Source organism: Tachypleus tridentatus, chromosome 1 (genome assembly GCF_004210375.1).
Source record: "Tachypleus tridentatus isolate NWPU-2018 chromosome 1, ASM421037v1, whole genome shotgun sequence".
NCBI classification, from domain to species: domain Eukaryota; kingdom Metazoa; phylum Arthropoda; class Merostomata; order Xiphosura; family Limulidae; genus Tachypleus; species Tachypleus tridentatus.
The window spans coordinates 140,198,322-140,211,784 of NC_134825.1; the positions used below are offsets into that span (position 1 = coordinate 140,198,322).

At 34.3% G+C, this 13,463-nt stretch overlaps 1 protein-coding gene across 2 annotated transcripts in view; it reads right to left on the reverse strand.

Moving 5' to 3' along the window:
* LOC143225641 (mdm2-binding protein-like) overlaps positions 1-13,463 on the reverse strand; it is a 134,990-nt gene that overhangs the window by 93,858 nt on the left and 27,669 nt on the right. The gene's annotated exons all lie outside the window — the stretch shown is intronic.

The following is a 13,463-nucleotide window of genomic DNA, read 5'->3' on the forward strand; positions in this document are numbered from 1 at the left end:
CTCAAATCTTCTTCCTTTCAAGGGTCTTTTGAGTTTGGGGAACAAGAAAAAATTGCAAGGAGCAAGGTCAGGTGAGTAGGAGGGGTGGGGAAGAACAGTGATCGAGTGTTTGGCCAAAAACGCAAGAGTTCTGAGGCACAAATTTTGCAGCAACGCGGTGCATCTTCAATTTTTCGGTCAAAATCTCGTAACAAGAGCTAACTGATATCCCACACTCTTCAGCAAGCTCCCTGACAGTCAGACGTCGATTTGCCAGCACCAGGGTGTTGATTTTGTCGACGTATGGGTCCAGGATGCTCATCATCTTCAATGGACTGTCGACCATCCTTAAAACGTTCATGCCACTTGAAACATGCTGTACGCTTCATAGCAACATCACCGTAAGTTGTGTTAAGCATGGCAGAAGTTTCAGTCGCAGATTTTCCAAGTTTAACACAAAATTTCACAGCAAGTCATTGCTCCTTCAGGTCATTCATTCTGAAATCCGCCAAACGAAAAAATCGCACTTCACTTAAAACCGCGTAGCTAATACACAAATGAAGATATCTGCAATCGGGAAATGGCGTCGTAATCAGCTGATCTGTGCAAACCTAGCGACACCAAGCAGATTCCCCTGGAACCAACTGGAGCCTCGCAATTCAAACAGTTCGCGTATTTTTTTAACAGACCTCGTATAATTATAATTCACTGAAAACTAACAAAGTTAACACAAGTTTTTAAGATAATAATTATCACTGCTATTCTCATCTATGGCAATCAAAACAAACTACAATTTTTAATAACATTATTTCATTTGTTCTCAACATTATCGTGGGAATGGATGTTCGATAACCATTTTGTTTCCAGCCTATTTAGCTATTCTGCTGAATAAATACTAATATTGTGAGAAGCACAACACTAATAATATACTAATCAAGATTAGTGTTTGTGATTTTTACAATATTTGATTATTCCATCTATCCAAGTCTCATGTAAGAACAATAAATTAACTGAACATAATCAATTACTTGAGGATGATGATTAAAGGATTATCAAATTCCACTAACTGCCAATCTCTATAACTGGTTGTGTATATAATGAATACAAGTTTTCAAAAACCAACATTTACTACTTAAAAAGAAAGTGGTTGATTCTTTACCATCTCCACCTGTACATTTAAACCAATTACAGTGACTGAAAAACCTTTCATGGAAGTTATAACATAAAATAATGTTTCTGGACAACAAAAGACCTTCTGGTCCATCTAAGTCTGTAATGGTGAACCTAAGACACATGTCAAAGTTGATGTGCTGCTGTTTTTTGTTCACACACCTAAACTGACATTTCTATCATCCAAAAGTTAAACAAAAACTATAAAGCATGAAAACTGATCAAATCAAGAGACATTTTTAATTTCATCTAATTAAACAGGAAGTTATTATATATATTTTTTGTAAATAAACATTCAATTATTTATATTTGATAGCTATTGAATTACATATTATTGTGGTTGGATTTGAATTGAAATAAATTACCATTATAAATAGTTTAAAATTAAGCATTAATTTTAGCTAGCAATTCTCAATTATACAAGTATATTCATAATTCAGGTGTTGCAACCTTGATTTCTTCTTCGTCTTTAGTCGATTCATAACATAGATTTGACTTAATGAGTCTAAGTCATTATTAATCATTGTTGTGTAGTGTTATGTCTAATTATTAATTGTTAAGTGTTTGTTAGTGTTAATTATTAGCATTAAGTGTTATTGGTATTATTGTGTTGAAAAATGAAAATTTATCTCCATTAACATTATTAACTGTGGTATTGTTGAAACTAATTAGGACTAATGCTAATTCATATTTATACATGTTTTAATGTTCATTTGTCACATTAAATATTTGTGTTAATGATTCTGAATAGCTATTGTTTTTTAATATTCAGCCTTATCATAATAGTGGAATCAATAAACAAAAAAATAAAATTGTCAAAGAAAGGAATTAAAAAGAGTTTCTGAGATTGGTGGACTGAAAAACATGGCATTATTGATACGAACAGCATAGCTCTGTGCATCCTGTGTACTGACACAGTTGTGAGCAGAACTTGGAATGTAAAAAAAACATTTTGAAACTAACCACCTGTGGCTTCCAGAAAAAAGTAAGCAAGAACATAAATATAAATTATTAATGTTAAAAGATAAACAGTCTCAGTCAAACAACTTCCTTAAATTTGTATGTAGGCCTTCAAATTTAATGTCTGCGAGCTTCAGTATTTAACATACTACTGTCCAGCATGAAAACTCACTAAGTGATGGAGACTTCGTTAAAAAAGCTTTTGTGAAATGTGCACCATTTTTATTGGATGACTCTCAAAATAAAGCAGCTATTATTCAGTGAATTACTACTTTACCAATTGGTAGAAATACTGTAAGTACAGCGATGAAGATGAAATCTGATACAGAAAATCAAGTGAAAAAAAAAAAAAAAAAAGACTTAAATGCATGTGATTTCTATTTGTCATCAGCTCAATTAGCTATTATTGCTAGATATCCCAATGGTAATGCAATATATGATGAATTAATTAAGTTAGAAAATTTGCCCCTGAATACAACAGGAGCAGATATACGTAAGGTTCTTATTAGAATGATTCATGATAAACAGATAGATATGTCAAAAATAATGTCATTTACGGCAGATGTTTCCCAAAATATGATTGGATGAAATATTGGATTTGTGAAGCATTTTACAGAAACTGTTGTCATCTGCCTGTATGTGTTCATTATATCATACATCAAGAGGTATTGAGTGCAAATGTAGGTTTAAAAGAAGTTAATGACGTAACAGCAGTTGTGATAAATAGTCAATTTGATAGCTTTGCAGGCTTTGCACAAACAAGAATTTGTGCCACTGTTAAATGAAGATGATTCAGTTTATAATGGATCACTACTGTATAATAATAATGTGTGATGGTTAAGTCATGGTAAAGTACTTGAATGTTTTATGGAATGCTTAAATGGAATCAGGTTATTTTTAGACATGAAAAATATAGAAGTTTCCTCACTTAACTGATGTGGCTTTGCTTAGTAGACTTGTTTTTCACTGATCTGTCATTACATCTGAATGAACTCAAAATTAAATTACAATGTTTTTGAAACTAATTATGTAATGTTTAGCTTGATCAAAGGCTTTGAAAGCAACATCAACATTTTTAAATGTGGCTTGGAAAGTATAAGTTAGAAGTACTTTCATAGGTTGACAAAACATTTTGATGAAGTGTCCAGACAGATGACTTGGAACAAGCTCAAGAACAATTTGTTGAAATTTTAAATGCTATAATTGAACAGTTTTCAAAAAGATTTGTGCAGTTCACTGTTAGAAGGAGCAATATATTTATAAAATATCTTGATAAAGCTGTTATTACAAATCTTAAGTAGGATTTGTTTGAATGTTAGATTTAAATGACTTTGAAATGCAGTTAGCAGAGTTTCAATTCAGCTATTTGGAAGCAAATGTTTATTGATCTTAGATTTGAGTTTGAAACACTTGAACAAGATCACTTGCATGGATCTATGAATAATAATTCTGACAAGAAAATTATCAAAATGTGGATCTACAACCCAGAAACTTTTGACACTCTTAAAGACTTGCCAAAGCTAGTGACAATTTTTTTCATCAACTTTCTCCTGCAAAACTTTGTTCTCAACTTTGAATAACATCAAAACGGACAAGAGAAACAGACTGATTAATGATGTCAGTGCTGCTTGTGTAGCATTAAAATGCAGAAATTACACTCCTGCTATAAAAAGAGTACAGAAATACAGTAACAAATAAGTCACTAAATAACAGGTTAAATGGTAGTTTTTAGTTTAAAACATTTTGTCGTTTATTTTTATTTTTCCTGTATTGTTCAAATGAGCTAGAATAGATAGCTTTATTATTATAACTGCTACGTTCCTTTGATAACAGTGATCGTGTGTGAAATCGATACACCACTTGAATATTACCACGAAAATGTTTCGTATTTGACACCCAGAGTTGAAATGGTTTGCTATCACTAATCTAGGTTGTCCCATCTCTTACACTGAACTATTAGGAGAAAAGAAAAAAAAAAAAATCAAAGTCAGCCATTAACATTCATAAATATATCACACTTTCTCTTACACCCACTTAAATGTATAACCTCCACTACATCTAAAGTCAGCCCATATCAACAAGCCAACTACCCTGTTAGAAAAATAAAACTATCATCTTAACTGGAGATGACTCATACCTGGCCAAAAATTATATTTGTGTCCCCTAGTCTAACCATTTAAACTATTAAGTATGAAAAGGATGATGCACCAGCATTATCAATTTCCTTATTATTCTTTGTACCTCAATTAGGCTCCCTACAACTATTCTTTTTTTATTTTCCAAGATAATATATATATATATAATTATTTATAATTTATTTTGAAATAGAATATTCTTGTTTCATATTACGGCTTCTGTTTATGTTTCCTTTTTTACCAACCAGACAAAAGTGTGAAGTGCTTGTCACTACCCTAAAGGCTATTCTACATTTATTTTTAACAGTGCCCCACTCTACAAAAGTTTACTCTATAAATTCTCTTCTTCTGTTTTTTTTTCTTTTCTTTCGTATTTTAATTTAATTTAATCCTTTTATCTTACTGTCTGGAGTTTTAGCTCACCTATGATTTTTCTGGTGTGTAAAAATTAGTAATTAAAACATACTACACATTTACTGACATTTTATAGATGTGTAATAATTACTAAATAAGAGTTATTATACAATTGCTGGCATCTTACTAGTGTTTGATAATTAGCAATCAAAAGATCTTATACAACTGTTTACATTTCATTGATTTTTAATAATTAAAATAAAAAAACTACTGATGTTTAATGATATGTAATAATTGCAAACCAAGAGGTGATATTACCCAATCACTGTCAAGTTATTGTGGTAAAACTGTGTTCTTATTTTTAATAAAAATACACTGAATGGTCAGAAAAGAATAACAATATATATATATATATACACACACATACACACATATTTTATGTGGATCATATCAAATCAAACTTTCACTTTAGATAGAAGATTTTTTTTTCTATGTTGACATTAGTGTTATAATACATTCACTATATTTGTGCATTTAATTAACATGAGCAACAGAAGTTGTTTGGGATAATTTTCAAACCAAGTTTATATAGAAATTTTCTTTAGAGCAACTAAATTCTGCACATATTAGGGAGGGATATGTTGTTACCTATAGTCATTTTAGTAAAGCTTTTTTTTTTACCTTGATTTAGTCTGCTTGTTTGTTTGTTTGTTTTGGAATTTTGCACAAAGCTACTCGAGGGCTATCTGTGCTAGCTGTCCCTAATTTAGCAGTGTAAGACTAGAGGGAAGGCAGCTAGTCATCACCACCCACCGCCAACTCTTGGGCTACTCTTTTACCAACGAATAGTGGGATTGACCGTCACATTATATGCCCCCACGGCTGGGAGGGCGAGCATGTTTAGCTCGACGCAGGTGCGAACCCGCGACCCTCGGATTACGAGTCTCACGCCTTATGCGCTTGGTCATGCCAGGTCGACTTATTCTGCACAAGACTATTACAGGGCAAGTGGAATGTATAATATTTATATTATTATAAGATAAAACCATTGTAGATGTGCAAATAAATTTTCTGTAGTTTTAGGTAATTATTCTAATTTTAGTGAATAATTTGATGATTTATCTAATGTAATTCTCATATGAAAACCTGTGTATAAAAATAATATTAATTTTAATTCTATGCAATTTCAGAAGTTTATCAAAATGATGGGTTATGACATACCAAGGATTTTACATAGTCAGAACTTATGTGAAGGTAAATTGCCATTAACACCAGAAATCATGATTAATTATATTTCTGTTACACTACTTTATCTTCGCTCATGTAATAGCTTTTCCCGACTTTTGTTACTCTCTAGGTACTCAATTTCTGCTTGACAATTGCCTTGATCCTTGCATCTATCCTAATAAAATTTCTTGTGGTATAGTTGATGTTGTAGTATGTAACAATCTTTTACTCATACAACTATAACATGACACACCCTCCTTGACTCCTTTTAGTCTAGAGCTTCTCATCACTCCTCAATTTTTCATTCCAGTGTGCAGTCATGCTCAGTATTTGCCCTGTACTTACAGTTCTTGTGTGCACTTTGACAACAGTTAGTTTAATACCATTTATCTGTGACTACTTAACATTTATATTTTTCATTTTCACATAATGAACTTTAATGCTATTACAATGTCTTCCGTTATGGATCCAGCCATAATTGATCCACCCCCTTTTACTACTTCAGTAGCTTTTGTCTCCATGGTAATATGCATCGCATATGTTAACTATCTTGTGATCTGCCATGTCTCTGTAATTTTGGCCAGATCTCCCATTTCGTTTCTCATGATGAGGATTTAGATGGTCTTTGTTACACCATCCTGTGCTTCCCCTCTAGGTTTCACTTATCCTCCTTTGGCTTTTTTGGACATAATTTCCCAGATATGTTATATCTCTTCCATCCACCTCCTTTCCAAGACTATCCACCACTCCCCTAAGGGTTTTTTTTAGAGAATGCATGTACCCTTCTCCTTTTTACATTGGTTTACTTTTATTCCTTAGCTTTATCTATTCATACATGGCTCATTGTACTTTGAATTTCCTTGGCAGGGATACCCCTCTTGTCTCACATGCATCTGGCCCTTTTTTGTAACAGTATTTTTGTGGATCATCCTGATTCCTTGGAGTCTTGAGTGGAGGCTGCACATAAAAATTTTCTTTCCTTCTTTCTTGTCTTTCCCAAACCCATCATACTTCTATTCCCTTGTCTCACCTTCCCATGAATCCTTCCAACTACTAGCACCACTTTCCCAAGTTTATATGATGAGTTTCCAAATTGCTTATTGTTATGTTTTGTGATGCCAGTTTGTCTGTGATTATTCTGTGGGTTCTGGCACTGTTGGAGTACAATTAGCCAGATTTATGCCCCTGTAGCACCTGTTCACTTTAAACCCTGCATTTGTCATGTTCTAACAGAAAAAACTATTCCTTCAATTTTTGTCCCCCTTTATCTTCTTGACCCATTTCCTTCCACCTCCTTTGGATCTTATTTCATGCCAATATTTCTTGAAGGCAATTCAAGATGTTTTGCCTAAAGACACTCTTAAACAAGTATTTCACACTTCTTGTTTGTGATTTTCCAGGAAAACTGGGTATTGGCATTCTGTCATCAATATCTCCAACCTCAAACACTTCACCATCCTCTCATTATTCATCATGGAATCTTTCCTTACTCTTCAATTGTCACTCATCCAGTTCTTTGATGCTAACCTTCATATCTCAATCTATCTTACTTTCAGGCTTTACCCTTAGTTTATTCACTGGGGTTAAATGTTTCAGTTCTGGATTCAACTTTTTGGTGTGGCATCAGCCCCATATGTCAGTTGTGTGGTCACAACCTTTGCCCACACTCTTCGCAGTCAGGGTTTGCAGTTTAATAATTATATAGGTGACTGACTTCTCATGAACATCTTCATTTACTCCAGCTTGTGTGGGATGGTTTGTCAAACTGGAGAAGTCCTATCTCACCCCAAAGCAATATCTTATCCATTTAAGGAAGTTTTTTTCAACACCTGCTTCATCATGGCCCATCCTTCTTTTCTGTCTGAGGTTAATGGAGCTCTTGGTTTCCAAAGTCAAGTCTTTTTCTTCTGTAGATGCGAGTATGATTCTATCTGTTTTGGAAATCTGGGCTTCCATGGAAACTCTCATGCCCTGCATTGTCTTTGTTGGCTGTTGCACAATCAGTGAAATCTCATTTGGGGTCCCTTGAACTATATCCTCCTCCTCTTTTCTTCCCTACAAGCTAACTTTGTCTGTAGCATGTCAGAAACAACACCTTGGCTGGCATTCCTCTGCCTCTTCTCCATCTCAATTTTCACCTTTTTACAGATGCTTCTTTTACAGTGTAGGGAGGGGAGGGTATCTGGATTTTTATAAGATCTCTAGTCATTGGATGATGGTCAGAAATTCCCTTAACATCAACTTTCTGTAACTTCTTGCAGTTTGTCATGCCTTGGATTTTTTCCTACCTGAAATGTGGGGCCATTTGGTCATGATTCATTCAGTCAATGTGTCTGTTATCTCTTACATAAGTTGACAAGAGGCACCCATTCCCATTTACTATACTTTCAAATGTTGGATCTCTTATCTAGGTCTAGTCTCAGCAAGCTTGTCTTCCTGCTTGTAACATCTCAGGTGCTTTGAATCTTGTGGCAGGTTGGTTATCTTGTTCCAAAAACATTCTACCCACATAGTTGTCTCTTGCTACTTAAGTGTTTTAGTTATGCTCACTGTTTGGTATTCCTCTTCTGGATGCACTTGTCACCAATCTCAATGCCAAACTGCTTCTCTTCTGGTCTCTATTCAGAATTCTTTTCCTTTGAGGATAGATTCCTTGATTCATTCTTTACCTTTATGCTTATTCTCTATCTACCTTTTTCCTCATATTATTTCCCTTATCAAAGCCACTCCATGTTCAGTCCTTCTACTTGCCCCATTTTCTCTTGCTCAACTGTGGTGTTCAGTGTTGAACTTCCTTCAATAATCCCTCTCCAACACCTTTTGTTCCCTGGTGGGACAGAAGTATATCTTCTGAATTACAATGATAAAATCAAGGGTTTGATTCCCCTCAATGAACACAGCAGATAACCTGATGTGACTTTGCTACAAGAAAACACATACAAACACGCCCAATACCTCTTCTGCTTTCCCAATTCCTTCTACGTCAACCTCAGTCCACCATATTTTGTCTCGCTGGCTTCATGCTTGGATTTCATCTGGTTCTTTATAGCACTTTCCATACTCCATATGGGTAGTCTCCCTTTTTCTCTCACTCACTGTATTTTTCTTTTTTTTAAATATTACCACAGAAAATAGTGCATTTTCCAAAGATGATCTCTGTGCTATGATTTCTCATCTTTTGAACCTAGTGTTCTCTACCTTTCCAATTTCTTTACTTAGTTCTTTGACAATAGTTTATCAGTTTCCATCATTGTGGGTTACAAGGCAGTCTTGTCTAATTCCTTTTGTTTCTTCTTCTCCCTTTGGTGTTTTTGACCACCATTATTTTTCTTTGCTGTTTCACTCCTTTTGCCTGTTTTGTCTGCTCTCTCCAATTCCTCTAATGGAATCTTAGTGTGGCCCTTCATACCCTTTGACCACTTGCTCATTGTATCTCCTCTCCCTTGGCATGTACTTCTTACTCCTCTTTTCATGTGGTTGCAATCAGTCAGCTATCTTTACTTCAGACATCCTTTACCATCATCTATATGCTCTCATTTATCTGGGTAGTAGTTCTGTTCATCAAGACACCAGAGGTATGTTAAGGGAATACCACCTTCACTCCTCTATTCCTCCCATCCATCTCTCATTTGTATTCTCATTCTGATCCCAATCATCTCCTTTGCCTCGTTACATGCTCTGCTTTGTTATGTCATCTACACTGATTCCTTTCATGGATCCTATTTCTATCTTTTTATATCATGGAATACTTCCTCTACCCATGATCTTCCACCTGCCACCCTTACTGGATGAATTCATCAGTTTATGAGTCTTGTTTATGCACCATTATCCAAAGATTTTTCTCCCATTTGTTCAAGTTTCCTTTCCCCACAGACATTACCTCAGCTTTCTCTGACTGTCTAATTCTGCAAGAAGAAATCATGCATATGGATTATGCCTTACAAATTTATAGTCCAGGTATCTTGTTTCATAAATATCCCTCCAGTTCTAGTTGAATATACCTTTACCAGTATGCTTTTAAAGTTACTGTTTTATGGTCACCCAATTCCTTTTCTTATAGTGTTGCATTCCTCTACATTCTCCGCTGTATTTATCCCCTCTCTTTTCCAGTGGAATACAGAAATATTTGCCACTTACTAGTTCCTAGCTTCTAGGGTTGTGGATCATGGAGGATTCCTCCCAAATGTTACTGATTCCCCACAGTTAGTAATAGGATGGTGAAATTCTATTGGTATAAATGATGAATGTTCTTCTCCTACCATGGAACAAAAAAAAAATCTCACTACCACCTTGTTTTGGACTGGGTGAATCCACGATGTGTAGTTCACCCCTCTGGTGGCTGACTTTAGCCCTCGTGTAGCATTCAAAACAAAACAAACCTATTATTACGATTCTTATTTATTTAAAACTTTCTTGGTGCCCCCCGCTAATACAGCGGTAAGCTAAGGATTTACAACACTAAAATCAGGATTTCGATTCCCCTGGGTGGGCTCAGCAGATAGCTCGATGTGGCTTTGCTATAAGAAAACACGCACACATTCTGGTTCCCAGGCTGTCTAGCATTGAATCAGCACAAGACTGACTAACACCTCTATCTAAACTTGACAGTAATTAAGGTTTTAAATCAGACAAGCTCCAAATAACCAGGACTGCTCAAAAACAGTTGTTACTATTTACCCCGATATGCAAAATTAAGATTTTAGTACAACTAGGGAGTGAAAGATATTAAGAGCTATGCAACTGGTGTGATACATTTTGAGAGTCACAATAATGACTGATTATTTTATATCACATAAGATGACTGGAATTTATGCATTATAATTAACCTTAGATAGGTGGATTTCTAATAAGCTAAATGGCTAATATAGCACCTCAGAAAGGCTGTGAATTTGAAACAAAAAAGAGAAGAAAACCTAAGTCCTCATACACATTCCACTTCTTGGTATTGATGTGAAGATGGTTGAGACCCTTCTTCTATTGCAAACAAGAAGACAAACATCTGATGCTGCCTGCTTTCGGAATGGAGTTTCTCCCAGCAGATATGGTGTGAAGCACCCTATCCACTCTACAGATTAGATATGCATATTTTCTGCCAATTTTTGGGTCACATCTTTATAAAGTGGGCAAAGAGTATATATGATAAAGATGAAGAGTGATTTCACCTGGATGTGACCCTACACATTTACACATTCATCATTTGAATGTGAGATTTTAGTTATTATGTGAGGAAAGGTGAGGTATCGTATCAGAAGAAAACATATTCCTATACAAAACATGTATTTTATTCATTTCCTCTCCTACTTTCCACACTTCCTCCTCACTTACTGTGAGTCTTTTGTGCCTAGTCTCAAAGTAACGAAAATGCTCGACAGTATAAATAGAGTCAGCTGTGCTGGGAAGGTGTCATATTTCTATTGGTGGAATGTTGTTACATGCTCATTTGCATACTACAATGCAGCTATACCATGAAATACTGACTAATATGACAGGAGATTTAGAATATTATAGAGAGTAGGTCAAAGAGAAAATTAGAACACTGAAAATGTTGATAAAAAAAAAGGTTGGCTTAAGATTTAAAACTTAACAGTAAGGATTTTTTAAAATGCATTTAGGGGAAATAAAATGTTAGGATGGGGCTAGCACCTTTGAGGGATGATAAAGAAAGGTTCATATCTGATGATTATGAGATGGCTGGGTTATTAATTCTGCCTTTCTTCAGTTTCTGCTAAAGAAGATTTAAGTAATATTCCTAATTTTGAACAGTTGATAGATGGAAACAAGACAATCACATTAATTCTGAGCTTGTTAAAGTAAAATTGAGAAGTTCAAAGAAGAATAAGGCTCCTGGACCAGATATGTTTACCCAAGAGTTTTGAAATGGATACATGAACTACTTACTACTGTTTGTTGTAACTACCTGAAAAGCAGATAGATACCAAAGTATTGGAAGTTGGTTAACGTTTAAAGAGAGGTAATAAAAATGGTCCCAGTAATTATAGACCCATTAGTCTTAGATTAGTTGTGGAAAAGTTTTGGAAAGTCAGATAAAAGATGCTAGGTAAAGTCATTTATCAAAGTTTAGAATTTTATTGGATAGTCAACATGGTTTCACTAAGAGAAAATCTTGCCTTACAAATCTTTTGACATTCCTTGTAAAGATTACTGCTTATGTAAATTAGAATAATTGTGCAGATTTGGCATATCTAGATTTTCAGAAAGTAGTTTACTCAGTACACCATCCAAGTCTTGTGAAACAAATTATATGTCTGGAGGTGAATTAGTTAATTGTATAGAAGAGTGGCTTGGTGGAAGAAAGTGGACAGTTGTTGTCAGTGGAATTCAGACAAATTTATTAATGTTACAAATGGTGTATCTCAGGATTCAGTCTTAAGACCTCCAATTTTTTTTATTTACATCAAGGATGTAGATGAAGGAATGATCAATAAAAATACTTATCTCTATCTATGATTCTAAGGTCTTAGGTGTTACTGATTGTCAGGAGGATGCTGCTGCTTTATAAAAGAATTTATTGAGTTGGGCAAATAAATAACAGATGGGTTTTAATTATAATAAATGCAAGATAATGCATGTAGGGTATCATCATTTGAATTATAAATGTAACTTGGATGTGAATAACCTTAATAATACTATGAAGGAAAGGGATTTTTGGTGTAATAGTTGGTCATCCTCTAAAGCCATCCAAGTAGTGTGATGTTGCGAGTGGTAGGGTAACCATGATTTTAGGTTGTATCTATGGAAATATTGAATACAAGTCTAAAGTGGTTATAAGTTAATTGTGTAGGTCACTGGTTAGACCACATTTGGAATGTTGTGTGCAGGCTTGGGCTTTTTTACCTTAGAAAGGGCATAGAATTATTGGAAAGGTCTCAGAGGAATAACCTGAATAACCTTCAAAATGATGCCAAGCACTTCACAATTTAGTCTCTGGTTGGTAACAAAGAAACAAAAACTGTAATATGAAACAAAAATCTTCTATTTCAAAATAAATTATATGTAATTTTGAGGATAATAGTGAGTTGGTTAACCATGTGGTTTCAGTTTGATCAGTTTGACTTATTACTCATGTGGAGAACAATGCACAGTTTAACAATACTTACAATAACTCCAAGCTTAATGTATTTTCACAGCAACTGGTAAGAGTTTGTTAAAGATTACAAGTGTTTTATATTTTGTGTTGTTATCAGTGTATACTGCAATGAAATGTTTAAAATTAAGAAATAGAAATATTGTACATAACTTTTAATTTTTCATCAAATAATCTTACATATCCTCTTTTAGCTATATTCTTAATCAAACGAAGCTTTTACATTCTCACACATACGTTATTTATAAGGTTTTATTTTCGTTTCCCATCCTTTACCATTACTTGTTGCAACAAGTATCAACAGGTATCCTTGGGCAATATTACATACAGTATTATCAGAATGTTCGAAAACCTGCCTGTTACACTAAGCCTCGTATGCCAAGGTAGTTTGGCTTATATTTTAAAAAATTATTAATCTTTCTAATATGCATTTTAAACCATAACTAGCATATAAAACTAAAACTTAAATACATCTTAATTCTCCATATAACTTAACATAAGAGCTAAAAAGGATATAAAGGAGATTCAAGAAC